The 27,253-nt window shown below is 40.0% G+C and overlaps 2 protein-coding genes across 4 annotated transcripts in view; one reads left to right on the top strand and one right to left on the bottom strand.

The window, feature by feature from the left end:
• NUCB2 (nucleobindin 2) overlaps positions 1–8,905 on the bottom strand; it is a 49,289-nt gene extending 40,384 nt beyond the window's left edge. For 2 of the 3 annotated variants that reach the window (XM_059137422.1, XM_059137438.1), the window contains exons 1-2: positions 6,523–6,671; positions 3,443–3,596 (exon numbers count right to left, since the gene is read on the bottom strand). The gene's annotated coding sequence lies outside the window, so the exon portion shown is untranslated. Of the gene's footprint in view, positions 1–3,442; positions 3,597–6,522; positions 6,672–8,814 lie in introns of those variants that run through there. The other variant, XM_059137432.1, reaches the window with a different exon arrangement.
• A 90-nt stretch (positions 8,906–8,995) lies between these two features.
• The window catches only part of PIK3C2A (phosphatidylinositol-4-phosphate 3-kinase catalytic subunit type 2 alpha), a 171,189-nt gene continuing 152,931 nt past the window's right edge, over positions 8,996–27,253 (top strand). The window contains exons 1-2 of the mRNA XM_059137403.1: positions 8,996–9,141; positions 11,884–11,969. The gene's annotated coding sequence lies outside the window, so the exon portion shown is untranslated. The remainder of the gene's footprint in view (positions 9,142–11,883; positions 11,970–27,253) is intronic.

Raw genomic sequence — 27,253 nt, 5'->3', positions numbered from 1 at the left:
TGCAGAGCCTCATGCAGGGCTGATCACAGGGCACTGAGATCATGACTTGAGCTGAACTCAAGAGTCAGATGCTTAACCAACTGAGCCACCCAGGCACTCACCAAAGAAATCTTGAACAAAACTGGAAGTATCACAATCCCAGATTTTTACACTATAGTACAAAGCTATAGTAATCAAAAAAGTATGGTATTGGCACAAAAACAGACACAGAGCTCAACAGAACAGAATACAGAGCCCAGGGGTGCCTGGGTAGCTCAGTCAGTTAAGCATGTGCCTTCAACTCAGGTAATTATCTCACGGTCCTGGGATCAAGCCCCTCATTGGGCTCCCTGCTCAGCAGGGAGTCTGCTTCTCCCTCTCCCTCTGCCCCTTCCTGCTGTTCATGCTGCCTCTCTCTCTCTCAAACAAATAAAATCTTTTAAAAAAAGAAGAAAAAAAAAGAATACAGAGCCCAGAAATAAACCCATACTTATACAGTCAATTAATCTACAACAGGGATGCCTGGGGGCTCAGTCAATTGTCTAACTCTTGATTTGGCTCAGGTCATGATCTCAGGGTTGTGAAACTGAACCTTGGGTCAGGCTTGTGCTGAGTGTGGAGGCTGCTTAAGATTCTCTCTCTCCCTGGGGTGCCTGTGTGGGTTCAGGTGGTTGAGAAGCCAACTCTCAGTTTAGGCTCAGGACATGATCTCAGGGTTTTAAGATCAAGCCGTGAATCGACTCCTGTGTCAGGCTCCCCACTTGGTGGGGAATCTGCTTGAGATCTCTCTCTCTCTCTCTCCTTCTCTTTCTTCTCCTCCCCTGCTTATATGCATGCATTCTCTCTCTCTCTCTCTTTCAAATAAATAAATATTTTTTTTAAAAAAAGATTCTCTCTCTCTGCACCTAACCCCTACTTGCACACACACACTCTCTCTCCCTCTTAAAAAAACAAACAAACAAAAACAAACAAACAAAAAAACAAACCAAAAAAAAACCCCACCTAATCTGCTACAAAGGAGACATGAATATACAATAGGGGAAAAGATAGTCTCCTCATGGCTTTGGTAAAACTGGACAGCTACATGCAAGTGAATGAAACTAGAACATTTTCTTATGGCACAGACAAAATAAATTCGAAATGGATTAAAGATCTACATGGGAAATCTATGGGACACCTGGGTGGCTCAGTTGGTTAAGCAGCTGCCTTCGGCTCAGGTAATGATCCCAGCGTCCTGGGATCAAGTCCCACATCGGGCTCCTTGCTCAGCAGGGAGCCTGCTTCTCCCTCTGCCTCCAGCCTGCCACTCTATCTGCCTGTGCTTGCGCTCTGTATCTCTCTCTCTCTCTCTCTCTCTCTCTAACAAATAAACAAAAATCTTTAAAAAAAAAAAAAAGCTTTAAAGATCTACATGGGAAATCTAAAACCATAAAAATTCCTAGGGAAAAAAAAAAAAACAGGCACACTTCTCTTTGACATCACCCATAGCAGTATTTTTCTAGATATGTCTCCTTTGTCAAGGGAAACAAAAGCAAAACTAAATTATTTGTACTACATCAAATTAAAAAGCTCTTGCACAATAAAGGAATCCATCAACAAAATAAAAAGGCAATTTACTGAATGGAAGAAGATATTTGCAAATCATGTATCTAATAAGTTAATACCAAAATATATAAAGAATTCATAAAACTTGAGAGTAAAAAAATAAATCTGATTTTAAAAAGGGCACAGGACTTGAACAGACGTTTTTCCAAAGAAGACAGACAGATGGCCAACAGACAACTGAAAAGATGCTCAACATCATTCATCACCAGGGAAATACAAATCAAAACCATACTGAGATACTGCCTCACACCTGTCAGAATAGCTAGTATCAGTAAGTTAAGAAACAACAAGTGCTGACCAAAATGTAGAGAAAATGGATCTCTTATGCACTGTTGGTGGGAATGTAAATTGGTACAATCGCTAAAAAAACAGCATGACGTTTCTTCAAAATATTAAATTTAAAAAATTAAAAATGAAATACCACATGACCCAGTACTTCCATTGCTGGGTATTTACTCAAAGAAAATAAAAACACTAATCTGTTTATTGCAGCATTACTTACAACAGTGAAGACACCCTCAGTGTCCATTAATAGGTGAATGGATAAAGGAAATGTGGTATATATATCCTGGAATATTACTCAGCCATAAAAAAGAACAAAATCTTGTTATTTCCAACAACATGGATATACCTAAAGGGTATTATGCTAAGTGAAATAAATCAGGTGAAGAAAGTCATATCCTGTACGATTCCACTTATATGTGGAATCTAAAACACAAACAAAAACAGATCCATAAACCCAGAGAACAAACTAGTGGTTGCCAAATGGAACGGAAGTGGAAGGATGGGTAAAATAGGTGAAAGAAATTAGGAGATACAAACTTCTAGTTGTAAAATAAATAGTCATAGTGATGAAAACTGCAGCACAGGGAATATAGTCAGTAACAGTGTAATAACTTTGTATGGTAATAGTAAGTACACTTATTGGAGTGAGCACTGGGTAATGTGTACAACTGATCAATCGATACATTATATACTTGCAACTAATAAAATTTTCAGTTATATTTCAATAATAAAAATCAAAGTAAAAACCAGAACAAATTCTCAATAAGACAGGAAAGCTTCTATACTGAATCACAGGATAAAAGTAAAAAAAGAAACACAATTTATTAAAGTTATTCATTTTGAAGACAATGATCAGACAAAGCTCTTCTGTGGCAATTACCGAAGTTTCTATGAGTGGCTATCATAGCTTACAGATCTCAGAGATGAAAGAGAAAAAGAGTATGGCAGAGACTCCTATTTGCCTGTCAATATCGAGATCTTCCCTTCCTCCTCAGTAACAAAAGCCCAGTTTTATTCAGGGTAGCTCAGCATCCAGCTACATTTCCCTAGTTCCCTGGTAACCTGAGTTTTGGTTTGGGAAGTCTCTTTAAAGGAAAAGGAAGCATCTTTGTCTTTGCCTTCCTGCCTGGAACCTGGCTGTGATGATTAGAATTCTGGCAGCTATCTTGGACTACAAGGACCAGTGCCAAACCTTAAAGATGGCAGATCAAAGAACTGGGGAAAGTTGAGGTCCCTGATAACTTTATGAAGCTACTATACCTGACCCAGACAACATAATTCAAGAATTATTTTACATGAGGGACACCTGGGTGGCTTAGTTGGCCAAGCCTCTGCCTTCAGCTCAGGTCGTGATCCTAGAGTCCCAGGACTGAGCCCCACAGTGGGCTCCCTGCTCGGTGGGGAGTCTGCTTCCCCTTCTGCCCCTCTCCTCTCTTCCCCACTTTCTCTCTCATTATCAAATAAATAAATAAAATCTTTAAAAAAAAAGATGGGTAATGGGAAAATAAACATTGTATGTTTAAGCCACCATTACATCTGTATTTATTTTTTGCTTTCTTAACTGATCACTTACCTTCAGATAGGTAAAGAATTTTTATCTCCTTTTTTACAGATCAGGCAACTGAGATGCCGAGAAGTAAGATGACTTGCACAATATCAAATTAGTGAAGAGGTGGGTCTTGACTCCTAGGTCAATGCTTTTTCACTAAAATCTGACTCAGCAAGTTCTAAATATAAAAAAAATGAGATAAAAACAGATTAACATAAACATAAATTTTGGCCTTATTATAGTGGTAACAGCATATGATAGTATATATGTGTGTGTGTGTGTATATATATATATATATATATCACATCCTGTAAATAGTAAAAGTACCAAATTTTTATTATGTGGAAGGAGACTAAATTATATCAAAATCCAGTGGAGAGGGAAGAGAGAAATATTAAACAGAATCAAAGACCACAATAAACAAAGATTTTGGGTTATGATGCTGGCTTTACTGTATCACTCCCCTTGTAAATAAGAATTCAGACTAAAAGCTTATTTTCCTCAGCAACGAGACTTCAAGATAGAGGGTAAGTTTTCTCATTAGATCCTTAACTGAAATTTCTCTTAAAATCCTTAACTAGAATCTTTCTTTACTCTTACCATCATTTTAAAAAATTAATCTTGGCCTGAGTCTCAGTCACAGAGATCAGTAATAAAGCAAAATAGCTCAGATTTTCTTTTTTGAAATCCAATTGTCAAATACAAGGCAGTTGGCTCATGTGCAAACTCACTGGTGAACAAAAGGAATTATTTCTAAGCAGTTTACAAGGAAAATAAGCAAATAAAATATCTTCAGATTTTAAAAACACATATATTTCTTTTTATGGTATATTAAAAATAAAATCATCTAAGCAGGAGAGTGATCATACACATTGTATGTCAAAAAGGCATGTTGACTTTTATTAACATAGCATAGTCAAAAATAAACAACAGATTGAATCCTTATCATTCCCATTTACTGGCAAGCTGTTTGCCTTTCTGGTTCTCAATTTTCCTACCTATAAACTGAACTAATACTTCTTCCTAAGTTTTTGATTGGCTGAAAGTAAGGATGAATATATGGTAATTAGCACAGTGCATGGCAATCAGAAATGCTCAGTAAATATTAAAGTCCTTCATTTCTTGAAATGAAACAGCTATATAAAGTAATAAAAATCTGTTCTGTAAACACACAAAGTTATAGAACCTAAGAAGCAATACACCAGTTTGATATACAACCTTTAAATGTCATTTTTGGAAAGGCTGCATTAGAGCTCTCCCCTGAGCATTGCCATAGCCAAAGTCCTGAAGCAGCTGCAGGCCAATGAAAAGAATACAACCAACAAAAGAGGAATACAATCTCTTCCTCCCTGGGATTAAAACAAGAATCCCAGGTTTCTCTCTCCAAGGCACTGCCCTTAGCCAGGAAACCTTGGTTGCTTCCTCTTGCTGTCAATGTCTTAATTCTAACAGGGAAAGGGAGTGAGGTGGAGAAAAATAAACGGCTTCTGAGTTTCTCAATGGCAGCAGTGATGAGAGAGACCGGAACCCTGATACCCAACTCCATTTTTCCCTTTAAAAATGAGAATCTACAGGAAAGCAAGATTCAAAGTAAAGTGTTAGATGTATGAGCAGCTGAGCAGGACTCCAACCCTTCTGAGTATTGAGACATTAGTATAGATACTGGGGTGCCTGGCTGGCTTAGTCGGTAGAGCATGCAACTCTTTATCTTGGGGTTGTGAGTTCGAGCCCCACCTAGAGCACAGAGATCACTTAATTTAAAAAAAAATTTTTAAATAAGCATCCACAGGAAAGCGAGATTTAAAGTAAAAGCATTTGGGCGCCTGGGTGGCTCAGTGGGTTACGCCACTGCCTTCAGCTCAGGTCATGATCTCAGGGTCCTGGGATCGAGTCCCGCATCAGGCTCTCTGCTCAGCAGGGAGCCTGCTTCCTCCTCTCTCTCTCTCTGCCTGCCTCTCTGCCTATTTGTGATCTCTCTCTGTCAAATAAATAAATAAAATCTTTAAAAATAAATAAATAAAATAATAATAATAAAGTAAAAGCATTAAATGTATAACCAGCTTAGCTGGACTCCAACCCTTCCATGTATCAAGACATTAGTATAGATATTAATGTCTCTGAGGCTCATATCTGTAGAAAAGGACACCATCATATTGCCTCCCCCCCAATCTTATTTGGTTACAGTATCCTTGGTAATAGGCTTACTTAATGAAAGCAGATACTATTTCTCATCTGTATCACTCAATAAACAAATTTAGTAAAATTACAATGTTTCAATTATGCATATGTACTGTACTTTGGATAACTAAAACACAATATGCCAAAAAGCTCTGCCAAATTAAAAAAAAAAAAAATTTGAAAAAAAATTTTAAAAAGCTCTGCCAAAAACAAAAGCATGCAACCGCTATCTCAATTTCCACAAGGTTGCTTTAAAATTTTTAACACAGAATTCTGGGACCAGAAATGATCTCAGAGGTAAGGTTTGGTTCAGACCCAACTTTTACAAAAGGTTATAAAGCATAAGGAAGCTAACTGACGTGGCCAAAACTATTTGACAGAGACAGGATTGGAATCTGGCCATCAAATTCTAATCAAGAATAATTTTCACCATTTCATGTTTGTTTTTTTTTTAACTTTGGATTGAAAATCAATAAGTGATGAGCTTTTTTCCTTAAATAAGTCATTTGAAATGTTAGGAGCCTGTTTTTTAAGTCTATAAGCATATCCAACATAAAAACAACAAATTTCCCCTTCCCAGACCTTCAGATACTTAGAAAAAGTTAATCATCTATCATCCCAAATTCAGTCAACTCAATTACTCACAATCCTTAAAAGTTTATCTACTTAAGGATTACTTTAAATGCACTTTAAAATCCTATGCTTGATTCCTCCAGCTACCCAATACTTAAAAGCGTATTTTGCTCATTATCAAAAAGGCCTTAGAAAGTGGAAAGCAACTTAAATGTTATTCTAAATTTAAAAATTAATTGGATTTATCTATAGAGATACACAACATAACTCCAAACAAAAAGACACTGGTACTGATCATGTTATTGTAGTCTATATTAGCAACCACGATGAACAACTAGAGGTTTGAAAGGTACCTTCATTGTTTTCATTGTGCATTTCATTTCAACGGGTATTTACAGGGCACAGACCAGTTTGGCAAAAGTTGAACAGTAAGCACCGATTGGCAGATTAAGGTGAACAGAGCAGGGACATCGGCCATGGCAAGGTGGGTATATTAAGATTGCTGGAAGAGAACAGCACTAGTAACCACCAGGAGGCAGAAATGAATTTTTCACTAGAAAGTTAGACTGGATCATGGAAAGTTTAGAGAACTAGATGAGAAACAGTAGTTTCCATGTCTACCCCAATCACAAGAGTAATAGTATTGGAGATTTCTCATTCTAAATATCCATTTTTTAAATTTTAGGGCCCTATTTACTGAGGAACATTTGTTTAGACATTTGTTTGTTCAGCATTTGTTGAACTTGCTGGTCGAGTTTTATGAAACAAGAACCCGCATTCAGCTTCAATGAAGTTGAATCCTGAGGTAATTTCTATAAGGGACAAGATGCAAGAATCTGGATAGCCTGACTATTCAACAGAATTCACCAGGGAAGGCCGTAAGAAACAAAATTTTAAATAAATCAAGAAAGGAGCTACAGGTTATAGGATCCAGATCTATTATACCTCTAGTCATACTATTTTTAACAAATTCCTTAAAGCAAATGTCTCCTGAATTCTTTCAATTCTTACAGGACAAGTCCGGAATCTCCTTCAAACAAAACTATCAGAAATATTTGCATATCAGATCCAAAGCTATTAACCATGCTATTTTTTTAACCATAGTACTTTTAATAAATTCCTTAAAGCAACTGTCTCAGCACTTTTTTTTCCCCAATTCTTTAGAGAAAGTCCAGAATCTCCTTCAGACGGAATTGACTATCAGAAATATTTGCATTTAGGGGTACCTGGGTGGCTCAATTGGTTAAGCAGATGCCTTCAGCTTAGGTCATGATCCCAGTGTCCTGGGATCCAGTCCCACATGGCGATCCCTGCTCAGGGGAGAGCCTGTTTCTCCCCATCCCTCTGCCTACCAACCCCTACTCCTGCTCACTCTCTCTCTCAAATAAATAAATAAAATCTTTAAAAAAAAAAAAAAAAGAAATATTTGCTTTTATCCTCCTCCTTTCCCCTTCCCCCCTTTTTAGCCAAGATAATAATAGGTGGTTTGATGTTCATATTCATCCATGGATTTAATAGCCTCAATAAAAGGCTTAGATGGGAGCACTTACTTATTCAATTGTGTACGTGTACATTATCCAATTTAAGAGTTTAGTGGACACTAAGAATCTCAAGAGGTTCCATCTCCCAGAATTCAGAATATTGATTCAAGGGTCATGTTCATATTTTCTCCCTCCCTCTTTCTCTCCCTCTCTCCCTGCTCCTGTCTCTGTCTCGCTATTATAAAACATCTGGATATTGTAGGACGCCTGGGTCGCTCAGTCCGTTAAGCGACTGCCTTCTGCTCAGGTCACGATCCCAGAGTCCCAGGATGGAGCTCTATGTCCCTGTGTCCAGCTCTCTGCTCAGCGGGGAGCCTGCTCCTCCCTCTTCCTCTGCCTTCTGCTTCCCCTGCTTGGGCTCTCTGACAAACAAATAAAATCTTAAAAAAAAAAAAAAATCTGGATATTGTAAAATAATTGCCAACCAAGACCCCTTGCCAGCACCGATCACAACAATAATACATTTATTTATTCACAGAGTTACCATTTAGTAAGTGCAACAAGGAAGTGGAAGTACTACCTCCGAAACAGAAAGAGCTCATCTGACAGCGATTTCTCCCTTCAGGGAAAACAATACCACAGCGGATACGAACTTTCTCTAAGTGTCAAGGTTTGCGGGGTTAACAGACCCGCAGAAGAGCAGGGTTGGCCGGCCTAGTTTCGCTTGACCGCGCCAGGGGCGATGTGCATCTGCAGGAACTGGTGAGTACACCCCCCTTCTTAGGGGGCGCCTCCCTCGCCCAGCGACCTGCCAAGGCGAGGCTGGACCCTGACGGGCTCTCGGTCCTGCACTCACCCACGCCTGCTCCCCGCCATGAGCCTCCCACCTTCATCTACGCCAAAGAAAGCTTGGGCGAGTGGAGTGGGAAAAGGGACCCCACGCCTAGGGCTGCAACTGGAAGCACCCCTCGCCGGTGCCGCCCGCTGTGCGGTTCCCCCAGCCATTCTCACTGCAGGGTAGGGCAGCCGAAGCCCTGAGCCCTCTCTCAGCACCCGCTCCAGCCTCCCGCCGCGCTGATCCGCACCCATCTCCGGCCTCCGGCCTTACGCAGCCGGGTCTCGGCGCTCGAGGCTCCGCCTGCTGAATGCACGCAACACACAAACCTGTCTCTCCCGGCCCCCGTCCGCGGCTTTTCTCTGTACCTCCGCTGACCGCACGCTCCCGCCTCTTCGCTGCCTTGGCGACAGCCCCCGCCCCTCCTGGAAGCCTCTGATTGGTCCGATTGGGGCCACGGACGGTCCCGATTGGCAGGGGCGGAGACGAGGCCGCGCCCCCGCGGGGTGAGAGGCGGATGGCGTGGAAGAGGAACGCGGAGGAACCTGGGGAGCTTAAGCCAAGAGGGACGTGGCGCTCTGCGACGCTGGCGGGGAAGCCGCGCCCCTTCCTTCTCTAGCTTTCATGGAGAATCTTGCGAAGCAGGATTTGGGCGGGTGAGGTGCTGTCCCGGCATCGCGACAAAGCCCCAGGGATCCCCTCCCCTTTGGCCACTGGAAGCGCCGGCAGCGCTGGACCCGGCAGAGATAGGCTGTCAGGCCCCATTTTCGCCTAAAGGCCTCGCTCGGGGCGACACCCACTCCCCCTTCCCCAGCCTCCTCCCTGGCGGGAATCTTTCTCGTATCTGCACACTCACCAGCCCCGATTATGCATGCTGGGCCCTCGGCCCCCGAGCTTGATTGCTTTTTACCACCACTTCTCGCTCACTTTTGTGCGCACATACCTCTCTACAGCCTTCCCTCGTAGAGCTGAGGCATTACTCCACTTCCCCTCACTTTAAAGGTGGGAAAACAGGCTCAAAGAGCTACGTGGTTCGAGGGTTGGAGAAAATTTTGGAGCGTCGAGGCTCTCGAGGATCTCCAAGCATGTCTGCCAAATAATACTTTACCGCTCTGGGCCTTAGTTTCCTAGCTTGTAAAAAACGGTATCAACTTCAGAGTTCTTCGTGGAGATTAAATGAGCAGAACTGCAGAAAACCAGTGCTGAACCTGCTGCATGTATGTTAATCATGGCTGATTCTATTTACCAGGGAGTAAAGGCGGGTAGGAACTAACTGCACCAGTTTGGAGCCAGACTGCCTATGTTGCAAAACCGGATTCAGTTTACCATACCAACTCCGAAGTTACTTAAGAGCTTTGTGTCTCAGTTTCCTTTTCTGTAAAAAGGGGTAATACTTGTACCCTCCTCCTCACAGTGCGATGATTAGTAGAAAAGTGACTGGCACACACTAAGTGCTCAATAAATATTAGCCATCCTTACTTTAGTGGCTGAGCTAGGAATTCAAGTTTTGGACTGCAAGACCAGCAAACTTTGCCCTTATGCACTTCTCATGGACATACTTAGAACAGTGCCTCAAACCTTTTTAAGGTTCAGTTAGAAACACTTTTGCACTTTTTAAAAATCAAAATCTTAAACTATCTCCCCTATCATCAACGTCTTAGAATGTTGTGATTCTGCCTCTAATGAAAGTTTAATAGCAGAGCCAGAGGTAAGGAAAATAGTCATGTTCTGCTCCGATGGACAGATTGAAGAGCAAGGCACTAGAGTAAGAAAGAATATTCAAGAGGTGATGGTGTAGGAGCACTGAATTTCAATTTGGAAAACATGGGGAAATATTGTATATTGGTTATGTATCATTAGTAATCAATATTAGTGTCAGATCAGGAGACGATACCACATTTAGTGGAAATCACTAAACCGTAAATACATCTTCCACATTTTTTTTAAAGAATTTATTTATATGTCAGAGAGAGCACAAGCGGGGTGGTGGGGTGGTGGTTGGCAGGCAAAGGGAGAAGCAGGCTTCCTACTGAGGAAAAGCCAGATGTGGAATCCAGCACTGGATCCCAGAATCTGGGATCATGACGTGAGCCAAAAGCAGATGCTTAACCAATTGAGCCACCCAGGCATCCCCATCATCCACATTTTTATTACCCATTATCCACCAGAGGGCCGAACATATAGTGCCTGATCCAGGCACTAAGATTTGGGATAGAACCTTTAAGGGGACACTCTGAAAGATCTGGTAATAATGTATCTAGATTACTTATGGTAATCCAATGGAGGTGAATAATGGAGAATAAGAAAATTGGATTAATCCAATAATAAAATAAGAGGAAAAGGTTAATGTACACTAGCGTGGTGACTGAGATGTCAGCATTATTCTCAGCAATATTCTGTCATGAACAAAAAAGAGAAGACAAGGAAGACAGGACAAACAAAAATTAAACAGCAAGATCCAGGGTTAGGAGAAATTGCTGAGAAAAATATTTCAGAGTGTCATGCTCATATAAAGCAGGCAACAGCATCTTATACTAATAAAGATTGTTTTGTGGTAGAGAAAAACTTTATTGATAATGACCCCTGGAAACATGCTATGATCTGAGGGACTAATAAGGAAATGTTACTTAATAGGTAACTTAATAGGAGTGGGGGGCTAGCATTGATGGAAAATCTGATGGGGAGGAGGACTGGAGAACATACTATTATTACATTGTACAAGGGAAGAAAACAAGGTTTTGGAGTCAGAACAAGATCCCATTCTCTCTGGATTGAAAACCCAGTTCTACTTTATTAACTGAGTTTCCTCTAGCAAGTTATTTAACCTGTCTCCATAGCATAGTTTCCCCATTTCTAACATGGAGGCAAGAATATTTCCCTTCATAGAGTTCTGAGGATTAAAAGGTTTATATTTGTAAAACAGAGCGGTATGTGGCATACAGTAATTGCTATATTAATGTTTGATAAAATATTGCTTTCAGTTTCTCCATCTGTATCCTGGGGTCATAATACTGGACTTACTGTAAGGATTCAAATGATGTAAAGCATTAGGGAAGAGATGCTCAATAGATATGATTTCTCTTCCCCTCCACTACCCCCAGCCATCAGCCTGTTACCATAGAATCTCTTTCTGATTACCACTGCCACTGCCATCAAGGGGCTATTGCTCAACCCGGTCTATGCAAGGATAAAATATCTTTTCTTGATTTCCCTTGGCTCAGAGAAGTTCAAAATGAGTTTACTAGAAGCCAAGAAAATAAAAAGGAAACAACTCCAAAGAAACAGCTGATGTGAAGCTTGTCCATAGTACATCTCTTGATACTTTAGACAGAAAAAAAAATGATATCAAGGAAATTGCAGCTTCCTAATACCTCAGTTCTCCCCTTTCTCACTTCTAGGATTTCACAGAACATCAACTGGCCAAGTTCTTCATTGTCTTCAAAAGAGGAGAGAGGGAGGCAGGAGTATATGCTGACAAGAGACAGTAAGTAATCAGAACAGGAAAACTGAACAGTACACACCACATGGGAGCAAAGACTTACTCATTTCACTAAGGTCTAGATCGGGGGTCAGCAAACTATGGCCCTTGGACCAAATCAACCAACTGCCTGTTTTTGCAAATAATCTTATTGGAACATTGCCATACTCAACAGTCATACTCGTTTGTTTATATATTGTCCCTGGTTGCTGTTGTACTACAATGGCCGGGTTCAGTGGTTGTAACAGAGACTGGCCCTCAAAGCTAAAAATATTGACTACCTAGCTCTTTACACACAAAAAAATTTTCTTTTCTTTTTTTTTTTGCTAACCTCTGATTTAGAAAATTCTGCCAGAAGCATCTTTTCAGCATCCCCAGTGCAAAAACTTTCCCCTTCATCAAATCCTCTAACCCATTGCTTCTCAGACCTAAATGTGCATGCAGATTTTCTTAAAATGCATATTCATATTCAGTAAATCTACAATAAGACCCAAGATTCTGCATTTCTTTTTTTTTTTTAAGGATTTTATTTATTTATTGGACAGACAGAGATCACAAGTAGGCAGAGAGGCAGGCAGAGAGAGAGGAGGAAGCAGGCTCCCCACAGAGCAGAGAGCCAGTTGTGAGGCTCGATCCCAGGACCCTGGGATCATGACCTGAGCTGAAGGCAGAGGCTTTAACCCACTGAGCCACCCTGGCGCCCCAAGATTTCTGCATTTCTAACAAGCTCTAGGGGATATGAGTTATCTCTAGATCAACTTGATTTCATCAGGGTTTTTTTCCCTTTTCTTTATTGAAGTATAATTGACAAATAACATATGAGTTTCAGGTGTACAACATAATGTTTCAAAATTATGTATTCACTATGTATATATTGTGAAATGATCACCACAATAAGTCTAGTTAACATCCATCATCACACATAATTACAAATCTGTTTTCTTATGATGAGACTTTTTTAGGATTTATTCTCTTAGCGGAGCAGCTGGGTGGCTCAGGTAGTTAAGCATCTGACTCTTGATTTCCACTCAGGACATTCCACTTCGGGTAATAGGATGGAGCTCCTCACTCAGTAGGAAATCTGCTTGAGATTCTTTCCCTTTCCCTCGCCCCACTCCCCACAGCTTTCCATCAGGCCCGCATGCTCTTTCTCTCTCTCTCTAAAATAAATAAACCTTAAAAAAAAATTTACTCTCATAGCAACTTCCAAAAATGCAATACAGGATTTTTTAACTATGGTCACCAAGCTATACTTTACATCCCCAGGATTTATTTATTTGACAACTGGAAGTATGTACCTTTTGACCACCTTCACCTATTTCACCCACTCCCCATCTCCTGAATCTGGCAACCACCAATTTGTTCTATAAGTTTGCTTTTTATTTTGTTTCTTAAATTTTTAAAGATATTTTATTTATCTATTTGAGAGAGAGCATGAGAGGGAGGGAAAGGGTGGAGCGAGGGAAAAGCAGGCTTCCTACTGAGGAGGGAGCCGGATCTGGGGCTCAATCTCAGGATTGTCTTGTGCATTACAGATGTTACCAGCATCCCTGGTGTCTACACCCTAGATGCAAAAATTACCCACCTTCAGTTGTGTCAACCGAAAATATCCACAGACATTGCCAGATACTCATTAAGAGGCAAAATCTCCCTGGTTGAGAACCATTGGTTTAAAGCAACAGAAACCAATTCTAGCTAACTTTAAGAAAAGGGGGATTTGGAGCACCTGGGTGGCTCAGAGGGTTAAGCCTCTGCCTTTGGCTCAGGTTGTGATCTCAGGGTCCTGGGATCGAGCTCCCCATCAGGTTCTCTGCTCAGCGGGGAGCCTTCCTCCTCTCTCTGCCTGCCTCTCTGCCTACTTATGATCTCCTGTCTGTCAAATAAATAAATAAAATCTTCAAAAAAGAAAAAAAGAAAGAAAAGGGGGATTTTTTGAGAGGATAATTGAATAACTTGTAGACAGACTAAGCAGGGAAACAATCCCAGGGGCAAGAGATCTTGGGCCTTCTTTCTAGAAGGAATAATAGATTATTTCCTTCTGCCTTTGGGTATTCCTAATTAAGTTTAAATTTTTCAGCAGAAAGAATCCAAGTTCTTTTTAGATCAGGTATTTATTCCTGTGGCCTAGAAATAAAGTCTGTAACCAGGATCAAAACAGGAAGAGGTGTTCAGGAGAAAAAAGGTATGGCCACTGTACTTCCCTCAGATTCTGTATCTATATTCAGCTAAAGTGACATAACCTGACTACAGGGGCTTCAATGAATTGGAGTTCATTTTTCCATGATAAAAATAAGTCTGGGGCGCCTGGGTGGCTCAGTGGGTTAAAGCCTCTGCCTTCAGCTCAGGTTGTGATCCCGGGGTCCTGGGATTGAGTCCTGCATTGTGGCGGGGGTGGGGATGGGGTCCTCTGCTCAGAGGGGAGCCTGCTTCCCCCCTCTCTCTCTGCCTGCCTCTCTGCCTGCTTGTGATCTTTCTCTCTGTCAAATAAATAAAATAAATTTTTAAAAAGCCCTTTCCTACATATAAATAAAAAGATGTGATAAAACAAATAGAGTAATATTGTTATTGTAGAATTTAGTGATATTTACTGTGAAATTTGTTCAATTTTTGTTTAAAAACTTTCATAATAAACTATTTGAACTAAAACCCTTACCTTGATTCCAAATCACCCTATAACTTGTTCCTCAGGTTATCATGTTTGCAAATTCCTTTAAAAAATCCTTTCTCTACCTGCTCCCCTCCCTTTTATTCTCAGCTTATGCCAGTCTGGCTTCCTTCTCCTCCACTCCTCTGAGATTGCTCTTATTAAGCTCACCTATGAATGAACAAGTTTCTGTCCTCATCTTATTCAACTATTAGCAGAATTCTTTGCTGCGAACTTCTCTCTCCTTGAAGCACTTTGCACTCTAGGCATCTGACACCATTCTGTCCTGGTTTTCTTTCTACCTTTCTGGATATTCTTCTTCAGTCTCCTTTGAGACATTTTTTCTCCATTACACAGCTTCTAAAATTTGGAATGTCCCAGGGATTGGTTCTGGAACCACTTCTCTGTCTACAGCCAGTTTTTCCACAAGGGCACTATTGGCTTTTTGTGTTGAACACTTCTTCACTGAGCAGGATTTCCCATGCATTTCAGGATGTTTTACATCCCTGGACCCTACCTCCTTGTCCCTCTCCCCAATATGACAACCCAAATTGCCTCCAGGCAGTCTCCAGAAAAATGATGCCTCTCAGGGTTAAAAATGATTTTGTCTTACTGGATGATCCCAGCCAGTCATACGTGTACTAGTTCTCCATATTTCCAGCCCAAACATCTCTTTTGAAATCTGGACTGCCTGCAACTGTGCGCATGGTATCCCTTTCCTTCCTTCCTTTCTTCCTTCCTTTCTTTTTCTTTTTTCTTTTTTAAATTTATTTAATTATTTATTTGAGAAAAAGAAAGAGAGAGCGTGAGTGGGGAGGTGGGGCAGAGGGAGAAGCAGACTCCCTGCTGAGAGGGAGGCTGACTCAGGGTTCTATCCCCGAGTCTTGGAATTGTGACCTGAGCTGAAGGCAGATGCTTAACCAACTAACTGAGCCACCCAGGTGCCTCTGTGCATAGTATTTCTATCTGAATGGCCTATTACAGAAACCCAGTAAGTATTTGATGACTCAATGTTATGATTAACTAACTTCATCCCTCTCTTGTTTAAAACTAAATTTTTGACCTTTTCCCACCTGTTGTTCCCTGTGGGAGACACAGGGATATGCTGCTAATATCCCCCTTCAAGAAAGGACTGACTGCCCAGCTATGAGGAGTGTGGTTAACTGACAGCCTCTAGCTCTTACTTGCTTCAGGGTCCCTCTCAGCTTTTAGAGAAAAAGTTACACCCTTCTTCAAGTGGCTTCTAGCAATGAATGAGCAAGGTGGTAGGACAAGGGCCTACGCGAGTGTAAAACTCCACTAACTCACATCTCTTCCCAGGAGCTCCCCATTGGGCTGGCAGAGACTATCAGGTTTGTCACTGCTGTCAACCACCCCCTTCACATTTCTGCTTCTGCCTCTTTTCATTTCAGAAGTGTTATTCCCTGCCTCTCTGCCTATTTGTGATCTTTCTCTCTGTCAAATAAATAAAATAAATAAAAATAAAAATCCCTTTCTGTTAGGGATTTTTGCGTACCTTGCTCTGTCTTGACATCTGCTTCCCAGAGCTGTGCACCCAGTTGCTCAAGCCAAAGCCCTGTGAGTCACCCCTGATTCTGAGTTTCCCTTCACACTACCTACCTAATCCATCAACACATTCTGTTGGTTCTACCTCTAGGATACATGACTTTCTCTCTCCTGCTACAGGCCTTGTCCAAGTTATCATCATTCCTCACTGGAATATTGCAAATAGCCTCAAACTAGATCCCACTCCGATCCCCTATAATCCATTCTCCACACAGCAGCTGGGGATGAACTTTAAAACATAGCAATGCTCCAGGTGCAAGCAATTAAGTGTCCTTATCTGATTCTTGGTTTCTGCTCAGGTCGTGAGGTTGGGCCCTATGTCTGTCTCTGCACTCAGCTCTCCCTCCACCCTCCCCTCGCCCCCTGCTCACAGCTCTCTCTCTTTAAAAGAAACAAATAGGGGCGCCTGGGTGGCTCAGTGGGTTAAAGTTTCCACCTCAGGTCATGATCCCAGGGTCCTGGGATCGAGCCCACCTTCGGGCTCTCTGCTCAGCAGGGAGCCTGCTTCACCCGCTTCTCTGCCTACTTGTGATCTCTCTCTGTCAAATAAATAAATACAATTTTTTAAAAAAGAAACAAATCTTTTTAAAAAGTAAAATTAAAAAAAATAAAATATAGCACTACTCCACTTGAAAACAATGGCTTCTCATCCAAACTCCTTATTCTCTGTCAAGGCTCTTTCTGATACATCCTGTCTTTCTGTTCAGCCTTATTTCTCACTACCTTCTCAGTCACTATACTCTAGCCATGCTGGTTTCTTTGTTCTTAGAAACCATTCCCAGTTAAGGCTTTTGCCTGAACAGTACTCACTTCAGTAGACCACTATTTCCCCTACATTTTGCATGACTAGGTCTTTCTTATCTATTAGCACTCAAGGGTCACACTGTCTCAGAAAATCTGCTCCAAACACTCAATCTAAAATAGCTTCCCTCTCTTCTTTTCCATTATTCTCCCTGATAGTATGTGTGTGTATGTGTATGTGTATGTATGCACAAATTCATTTGTATATACAGATATTCACATACATACACTTCTTCCCTTAGTAATTTTTCTCTTTCTCTCTCATTAGATCATAAGATCTATATGGAAGGATATCATATGAAAGGATAGACAATATTTGGTTTATCACTGTTCATCCAGAGCTGAACACAGTTTCTGATGCACATAGCCAGCAATCAATACATATTTGTTGAATGAATGGAAGGTAGATCACCTAATTATGTTAGGTCATTATGTTGTTATGGATGTTTTTTTCTCAGTGTTTTGGCAAAGGGATTTGATTTTTATTTTTGTCTTTTTTTCTTTAGAAATAAAATGGAAATTATATCTTCTGCCCACTGATATTATAGTGACTAACACATAGGAGATAAATACTAATAACCATAAATCATAATATCTAGTTCCATGTTACAATGACCATAATTTCTAGAGCATCTTATTTTTAAAAATTAGTCTTTCCATACCCAAGAAGTTTATAATCTCCTCAAAATAATAATCCTACTCCCACTTAACCATCTTAAAAACAAAAGAAGAATAAACTATTTCATACAAAGTAGTATGAAGAATCCTGAGGTATGCTCCATGGATTATAAAACTTTAATGAGAATAAAATTCAGCCATGCTGCACTGCAGTAAGGAACAGTATCAAATAAATATTATGGGCTACATTCATAATTTTTTTTCCTTCCAGCAAAAAGACTTAATGACTTAACAATGACTGCACTATGGAAATCTTACTCCTCATCTCTGGATTTTCCTTTCATGAAGTTAAAAAAAGATAACCTCATACTTCATCTAAGAAATAAACAGGGACGCATGGGGGGCTCAGTGGGTTAAAGGCTCTGACTTCAGCTCAGGTCATGATCCTGGGGTCCTGGGATCGAGCCCCGCATGGGGCTCTCTGTTCAGCAGGGAACCTGCTTCCTCCTCTCTCTCTGCCTGCGTCTCTGCCTACTTGTGATCTCTGTCTGTCAAATAAATAAATAAAATCTTTAAAAAAAAAAAACAAAAGTATATCCAGAGAACAAAGTATCTTTAAAGAAATCCTATAGCACTTCACCATGATAAAAGTTAACCTGAAATACTAGGAAAAATAATCTTATACTTTTTATTCACTCTAAATAGATCTAAATCACACTTTTTAAGCATCCTTCCCTAACTTTTATGATTCTTTAAAAAATCTTTAATGCAGACATTTTCTTCCCCATTTTTTTTCCAAACGATCTCATCCTTTTATGATGCCACACAGACTGTATATGCCCACTCCCTATCCCAAATTACAATCCTGAGCTGAGGTGACTCATGATAGGGATGATCAAAGAAATAGGCAAAGGATTGCAAAGGTATGAAGAAATGAGTTGTCATTCCAGGGTGGTAAGGCCATTCATATGTCATGAAGGGCATGACCAGGCAAGAGTGAAGGGGAAGACTATTGGCATAGTTCATGATATAGCACAAGGAGGGGGTAAAAATTGACATTTAAAGGGGTAAGCAAACTCTGAAATCAGTAGAGGGTGATGCAAAATAGTACTTCCCAACAAGAGGAGGGTGAGTCCATATTTGGGAAATCAGTAATGTTAGAAGGAGATGGAACAGTCCTTCATTCCTTCAAGTATGATATCACAGAAAACTAGGAAAATTTCAGACAAAGTCTCACAAACTCGTGCCCAGGAGTAGAATCAGGCCTACAGACAGGTTTTGTTGGCCTGCTTTGAAGGTTTTTTAAACTTCCCAATTAGTTGCCAAGTTGAGAGTTTCCAAAATAAAAATCAGAATTTCTGGCTTCGCTTGAAAATGTTGGAATTCTGACAACCCTTAGCCTGCATTCCTCCATGGCAGTGATTGGCTACAGCAAAAGAACAGCTTCCTTCTTTGGGCAAGGCAGATACTCTGAGTTTATCAGTCCCCACTTAGCAGCTTTACTCATATTATCCACCTAGCACTTGTAGGCATTTACGTTTGTGACACTGGTTTGGGGAATGCCGTATAACAAAAAGGTGAGTCAATGTTGAGAAAGCATGGGATAGGAGGGAAAGGTAATCTATGATATAGGAAGGTATACAGACCTTGGAAAATTCATCTTGACAAAGATAGAAGCAGCAAAATATTTATACACTGTCCTTTTAATCCCAAGAATATTCTTTCTGATCCTGCCACTCTCACCTCAGAGCATTTTGCCCCCATTAGGTATTTGAGAGCTTTACAATCTATTCATTAATCAAGAAATTAAACTGGATCAGTGGAATTTAACTCATAAGATACTTTCCCAAAAAAATTCATTAATATTGGCATAATTCTTATTATATGTTTGTTGTCAGATATCCTTGGTGTCAAACATCCTTGGGTTGGGTTTAGAGCAAATCCCATTATTCCTGAAGTGGTATTAACCATTGTATCTTCAAAGATATTCTTTTGAATAAGGTACTCCGTAACTTCACCAATCATTTATCCTTACAGCATCCTCTTCTCCTTACTTGCCTACATGCCGTAGCTTAGCCTGCTTCTTTTCTTGGAAAGTCTTTCTTTCTCACTAAACCTGTAGTCGTTCTTCAAGGAACAGTGGAGAAATGACTTCCCCTAACCATGCTGTCCTAGCACTAAGAAATAACTCCTCCATTAGGCTCTCATAGAGTTTTGAAGATACCGTTATTAAAGAAGTTATACCTTTGTTATAGAACTGGAGTAAGCTTTTTTTTCTTTTTTAAATTGTATTAATCTCCTTTGGTAGAAATAAAGACAGTGAGTTACTTAAAGGCAGTATTTTTGTGTCTCCAGGACCTAGTAATCTAAAGACATTTACTAAATATTTGTTGAATGAATGGTCCTAAGCAGATATGGAAATCTACTAGGTCAAAAGGTTATGGGTTGGAGGTCATGATGGGATTTCCTGTTACATAATAAAAAATTGCCATAAGGGGATGAAGCAGTATATGATGCCAGGAAAAAATTCTGTGAGAACTTCTCTGATGACACTAGTTGGGAAGTGTTGACTACAATAGACGATGAGCTAAACTGTGCATTTAGGTGACTAGGGTGATACGGGCCTCTCAGGAGTCCTCCCATACTCAGATAAGCATTAGTACCTACCAGTGCCTGGAATCTAGTAAGCCTACAATAAACACTTGTTGAATAAATTAATGAGGTAATGAGTGTGGAATGAGCTAGCATATCCTGGGCTCTGGGCCATCCTAAACCAGGCTTTGGTTCCAATCTGGATTAGTCAGGAGAGATTTGATTTTTGTGTCGAGCTGAACTGTCACATGACTATGTTCTGAGTTGGGCTGATCTCTTAGCTGAGGATAACATGGTTGTTTTTCTATGTCGGTATAAATCTTGAGCCCACATTGTATTGAGATGGTACTGGCTGGAATTCTGACTGAACTGTAAACTGATCTGAACTGATACACTTGAACTGGTCAGCAGGTTTGATCTTAGATATGGGTTCCAGTTTGGGCTGTAGATTGGTTTGTGATTTTCCTTGGCTATGCAATTTGCCCATAACTCAAATCATGATTAGGTCAAACCAGAGTATGGTCAAAATTCCAAAGACAAAGAAATTAGTAACTCGAGTACCTTTTGAACATAGTATTTGGCATGTATATACACTTAGGCTGAAGACCAAAAGAACTATAAGCAAATTTTTTTTTTTACTTTTTTGTGCTACTTTATTAAGCTATGATTGACATATAAAAAGCTATATATATTTAACATATACAACTCGATGAGTTTGGAGATAAGTATATACCTGTGAAACCATTACCACCATCAAGGCCACACTTACCCATTACTTCCCAAAGCTTCCTCCCCATCTCTTTACTGTTGTTGTCATTAGTGTGTGTATGCCTGTGTGTGTATGTGTGTGTTGTAACAGCACTTAATGTAAGATCTACTCTGTTAGCAAATTTTTTTAAAAGATTTTATTTATTTATTTGAGAGAGAGAGAGAGCCCTAGGTGAGAGAGCAGCAGAAGGAGAGGGAGAAGCAGACTTTCCGCTGAGCAGGGGGCCTGGCTTGATCCCAGGACCCCCAGGACCATGACCTGAGCTGAAGGCAGACACTTAACTGACTGAGCCACCCAGGCACCCCTATTAGCAAATTTTAAATGTGTAATATAGGATTGTTAGCTTTAGGCACGATGCTGTGTAGTAGATCTCCAGTACTTACTTATCTGGAATTTGACCCTTTAGCTATCACCTTCCAAATTTCCCCTCTCCCCATCACTCTACTCTCTGCTTCCATGAGTTGGACTATCTTAAATTCCACATATAAGTAAGGTCATTCAGTATTTGTCTTTTTATGTCTGATTTATTTCACTTAGTGTAATGTCCTCTGTGTCCATTCCATGTTATTACAAATGGCAGGATTTTTTTCCTGTTTAAAGCTGAATAATAACCCATTGTTCGTATATACCACATTTTCTTTATCCATTCATCTATTGATAAAAATTTTATTGTTTCTATGTCTTGGCAGTTGTAAATAATGCACCAGTGAGTATGAGAGTTTAGTTATCTCTCCAAGATCCTGATTTCAATTCCTTTGGATTAATATCCAAAAGTGGGATTGCTGGATCATATGATAGCTCTATTTTTAATTTGTTGAGGAACTTCCATGCTATTGTCCATATGGCTGTACCATTACATTCCCATCAACAGTATACCAGGATTCCCCCCTTTTCCACACCCTCACCCACACTTATAATCTTATGTTTTTTAATAATAGCCGTTTTAGCAGTTATGAGAGTCCATAGGTTGCCTTTTCATTTTGTTGACAGTTTCTATGCAGCCCAAATGGACACAAGGCAAATAAAATTAACTTTTTAAGTTTTGTGCTTCACCGTGCTCTTTAATATTCTGGAATAAACTGACACTCTATAATTTAGGTCATTGGTTCTGTTTTAGATCCATGAAGTCAAAGCTATTTCATAATAATACAAAGATGTTATTTATTGTGTGTTAACATGCAATTGAATCATCACTGCTAACTTTAAATAATCAATAAAAAAGTCTTTGAAATTTTCTTGTATGAGTGAAAAGGAATCTGGAGACTAAAAAATTTGAGAATTTCTTCTTTAGAACACAACCTATTCTTTTCTCTTAGAAAACAAAGATATACCAATCAGAATGGCTAAAATTTTTTTTAAAAAAAAGAATGGCTAAAATTAACAAGTCAGGAAATGACAAGTGTTGGCGAGGATGTGGAGATAGGGGAAACCTCCTGTGATGTTGGTGGGAACGCAAGTTGGAGCAGCCACTCTGGAAAATAGCATGGAGGTTCCTCAAAAATTTGAAAATAGAGCTACCCTATGACCCCGCAATCACACTACTGGGTATTTACCCCATATTTACCCCAGAGATGCAAATGTAGTGATCCGAAGGGGCATGTACACTCCAAAGTTTATAGCACAATAGCCAAACTATGGAAAGAGCCTAGATGGCCACCAACAGATGAATGGATAAAGATGTTGTATATATATACAATGGAATATTATGCAGCCATCAAAACCCGAAAATCTTGCCATTTGCAACAACACGGATGGAATTAGAGAGTATTATGCTAAGCAAAATAAGTCAATCAGAGAAGACAATGATCATATGATTTCACTGATATGAGGAAGTTGAGAAACAAGACAGAGAAGCATAGGGGAAGGGAGGGAAACAAGATGTAACCAGAGAGGGAGATAAACCATAAGAGACTCTTAATTTCGGGAAACTGAGGGTTGCTGGAATGGAGGGGGATGAGACGATTAGGGTGGCTGGGTGGTGGACATTGGGGAGGATTTGTATTGGTGAGCACTGTAAATTGTGTAAGACTGGGGGCGCCTGGGTGGCTCAGTGGGTTAAGCCTCTGCCTTCAGCTCAGTTCATGATCTCAGGGTCCTGGGATCAAGCCCCACATCAGGCTCTCTGCTCAGCAGGGAGCCTGCTTCCTCCTCTCTCTCTGCCTGTGTCTCTGCCTACTTGTGATCTCTGTCTGTCAAATAAATAAATAAAATCTTTTTTTAAAAAATTGTGTAAGACTGACAAAGCACAGACCTGTACCCCTGAAACAAATAATATGTTGTATGTTAAAAAAAATATGTTATATGTTATATATATATAAAAAAAAAGACATGCATGGTTGTATTTCCTCTGTCAGTATTACTCCTAGAATAGTCTGAACCACTTATATTGACTAACATTTAACCAAAGTGACTAAACTCTGTTGCACAAAGAAAATTGTTGGTTGGGGGCAGGGGTGGATAAATGAGAACTGCCAGTTGTACAGGAGTTTTCTAGCAGACTAGCAAAGCTCATGAATATATGTAATACAGATTATACATATCTTTTCAACCTCTTAAAGCAACAAAAGCAAACATGTTTATTAACATGCTTATAAAAACATGCTTATTAAAGCTTATTTCTAGCATATAAAAATAAGCAAAACCATGTACACCTTGAACTATGCTTAGTAATAACCAATGATGCAGTATTTAACATTACTTATAACTTTTCTAGGTATTCAATGATTATCCATTTATTAACTTAGTATCAGTCTCTTGTTTTTTAAGTTTAAGAACTTGGAAATTGGGACACCTGGGAGGCTCAGTCAGTTAAGCATCTGCCTTCAGCTCAGGTCATGATCCCAGGGTCCTGGAATGGAGCCCTGTACTGGCTTCTTGCTCAGCGGGGAGTCTGCTTCTCCCACTCCCTCTGCCTACCACTCTTCCTTCTTGTGCTTTCTCTCTCTCTCTGTCAAATAACTAAATAAAATCTTTTTTTAAAACTTGGAAATCAATTAGGTTACTATAAATCATACATATGGCAAAATATAATTACTGTTGAATTAAAACATTTGTCAGTTTAATGGTTCAATTTAGTTGAACATGATCTTGTATTTCATAATATTAAACATTATTAATGCCCACTAGCCAGAGACCATCAGGAACGCTCCTGTGGTGGAACAAGCTTGGTTTATAACTCCTTGCAGCAGGAAAGAGCATATATGATAGGCCCCTTCGGGTGGCTCAGTAGAAAGGTATTAGAAAGGACTGACAGGACTTGAGATTTGGTTGGTTAATATTGAAGAAAGTACAGGAAGAGAGGGTTTACTCTAGGTCAGGGGTTGTCAGAAAGTAAGGACAATTCTGTGAGTATCTCAACAAATATTATTCAGAGGGCGGACAAAGTAAAGCAAGCGTAGAGCTATAATTGGTAAAGCAACAGCAGTTACTCATACTTGCTGGTATAAGAAGATATTTGGTATTTTATGGCTTGGACAATGTTCTTGCTTTGTCTGTGTTCAGACATGATCATTGGAATGGACTTGTTTTTGTCTTAATCCATCACAGAGTAGCCTGGCCTTATCTGATGCTGATGTTCTGTGAAATAGCTCATGTTCAGCAGAAGACCATCAAGTCCTACCTGTGAGTGCCAAGCCGGCTCTTAGCAACACTGAGCTCAGCCCAGCAACTGATAGCACCAGGCCGGTTCTTGGATGTCAGGGACTGTATTTTTTTGTTTTTTGTTTTTTTTTTTTAATTAAAGTGATATAGAAGTAGTGTTAGCTTATTTGGTCAGTAAACCTCCTTAGGTTTAGGAAAAACAAATCCTAAGTAGAACAAAATGTACATTTATTTTTTACCTAACACTGATAAATTAGAGAAAAGATAAATCCCTTTTTTAAAAACCAAAATTGTTAAATGAGTCTTTTTTTTTTTAAGATTTTATTTATTTATTTGACAGAGAGAGATGACAAGCAGGCAGAGAGAGAGGAGGAAGCAGGCTCCCTGCTGAGCAGAGAGCCCGATGCGGGGCTCGATCCCAGGACCCCGAGATCATGACCTGAGCCGAAGGCAGCAGTTCAACCCACTGAGCCATCCAGGTGCCCCTGTTAAATGAGTCTTGAAGGGATTCAGAAGATGCCACTTCAAAATATGTTGATTTGGCCTATTGATGATTTTGAGCTAAAGGCACTTGAGAAACAGTAGATATAAGAAGGGCACTCTGACTTCCTCTTTTCTTTCTGCAAGCAGGAGATAAAACTCCCATGTAAAAGACGTCTTCTCTGGGGGCACCTGGGTGGCTCAGTGGGTTAAAGCCTCTGCCTTCGGCCCAGGTCATGATCCTGGAGTCCTGGGATCGAGCCCCACATTGGGCTCTCTGCTCAGCGGGGAGCCTGCCTCCCCCTCTCTGTCTGCCTCTCTGCCTGCTTGTGATCTCTGCCTGTCAAATAAGTAAATAAAATCTTAAAAAAAAAAAAAGATTAAAAATAAAAAAATAAATAAATAAAAATTTAAAAAAAAAGACATCTTCTCTGTATCTGGAGAAGAACATTCCTATCACCAAAGATAGGACAAAATAGTCCAAAAAATCTGTACAAACAAACCCTTATTAAAATAACCCTACTTTCCTCAAGTTTCCCCAAATATTTTTAGTTACTTTTTCATAATTGCTATTCTTTGTTCAACCTAGTATAAAAGCACTTAGGTCTAACCACTTTTGGGGTCTTTACTTTCCCGTGAAGATTCTCCTATACATGTAAAAATAAATTTTATATGCTATTTTTTTTTAAGATTTTATGTGTTTATTTGACAGAGAGAGGGGAGAGTGGGCACAAGCAAGGGGAATGGCAGAGGGAGAGGGAGAAGCAGATGTAGGGCTCAATCCCAGAACCTTGGGATCATCACCTGAGCCATGATCATGATCTGAGCCAAAGGCAGACGCTCAACCGACAGAGCCATCCAGAAGCCCTGCTTTTCTTTTCTTAATCTGTCTATGTGAACTTAATTCTCAAGCCATCCAGAGACCATAAAAGGGTATAGGAAAAGTTTTGCCTCATCTACGGTCTCATTTGTCAAAGATTTACCTTAATTATGTGAACTTGGATTCTTAAAATGTTCCTGAGTTAGTTTCTTTTTTTTTTTTTTAGATTTTATTTATTTGACAGAGAGAAATCACAAGTAGACAGACAGGCAGAGAGAGAGAGAGAGAGAGAGAGGAAAGCAGGCTCCCCGCTGAGCAGAGAGCCCGATGCGGGACTCAATCCCAGGATCCTGAGATCATGACCTGAGCCGAAGGCAGCGGCTTAACCCACTGAGCCACCCAGGCGCCCCCTGAGTTAGTTTCTTTTAGAATTTTTTTTTAGTCTGGCACATTTAAAGGAATAGATATTTTATTTCCTTATTTAAGGGAATTTTAGGAATAGTTGTTTATATGAGTATTTATCTCTATAAGCCAACCAGAACAGAGCTCTTTTAATTTAGAAGACTTTATAATCAAATTTATTAATACCATCCAGAGACAGGAAGACACTTCACACTTCTATAGAGAGAAGTAAAGGGCTTTCTAAATTACATACAAATGGATAGATAGAGATCTAGATTTATAGCTCTAAATCTATCATTTCAACTACAAGTCAAGAATAAACACGGAAGGGACACCTGGGTGGCTCAGTTGGTTAAGCCGCTGCCTTCAGCTCCAGTCATGATCCTGGGATCCTGGGATCAAGTCCCACATCCGGCTGGGGAGCAGCAGGGAGCCTGCTTCTCTCCCTCTGACTCTGCCTGCCTCTCTGTCTGCTTGGACACTCTCTCTCTCTGACAAATAAATAAATAAAATCTTTTTTAAAAAGTAGAATAAACACAGAAACACAAAAACTCATTACTTTAGATATCAAAGCGTTGTTATCCTCCCATGAGAAGCTGCTCTCCTTTGTGGTATGCATGGTCTTAAAGTAGACAAACAGACAAACAAGCAAGACTAACAAACCAGAAAACCAGATCTCTGTTTTTCTCTTACCCACAGAAATAGATAGGTATCATCCATCTGCATATTTCACCAATTAGACCTTAAAACCACATTCCCAATCATCGCTGTCAAGTTTGGAGAACAACTTACCAGCCGTAAGCAATACAGACACAAAAAATAAAGCACAATATTGGTAGAGGAGAAAGTAGGGAAACAGTCCCCCGAGTTAAAAATCTGTTGCCAACTAGCATTCACCTCTACAAGTCAAAAAATAACTATCTGGGCTTTAGCCACCCGTGAGGTATATATACTTGTTTAGACAGCAGTGTAATTTACCTGGCCCTTTCATGTGACTC

Source organism: Mustela lutreola, chromosome 1 (assembly GCF_030435805.1).
Source record: "Mustela lutreola isolate mMusLut2 chromosome 1, mMusLut2.pri, whole genome shotgun sequence".
In the NCBI taxonomy this organism is placed as follows: Eukaryota; Metazoa; Chordata; class Mammalia; order Carnivora; family Mustelidae; genus Mustela; species Mustela lutreola.
This window is presented reverse-complemented; position numbering and strand designations above follow the sequence as displayed.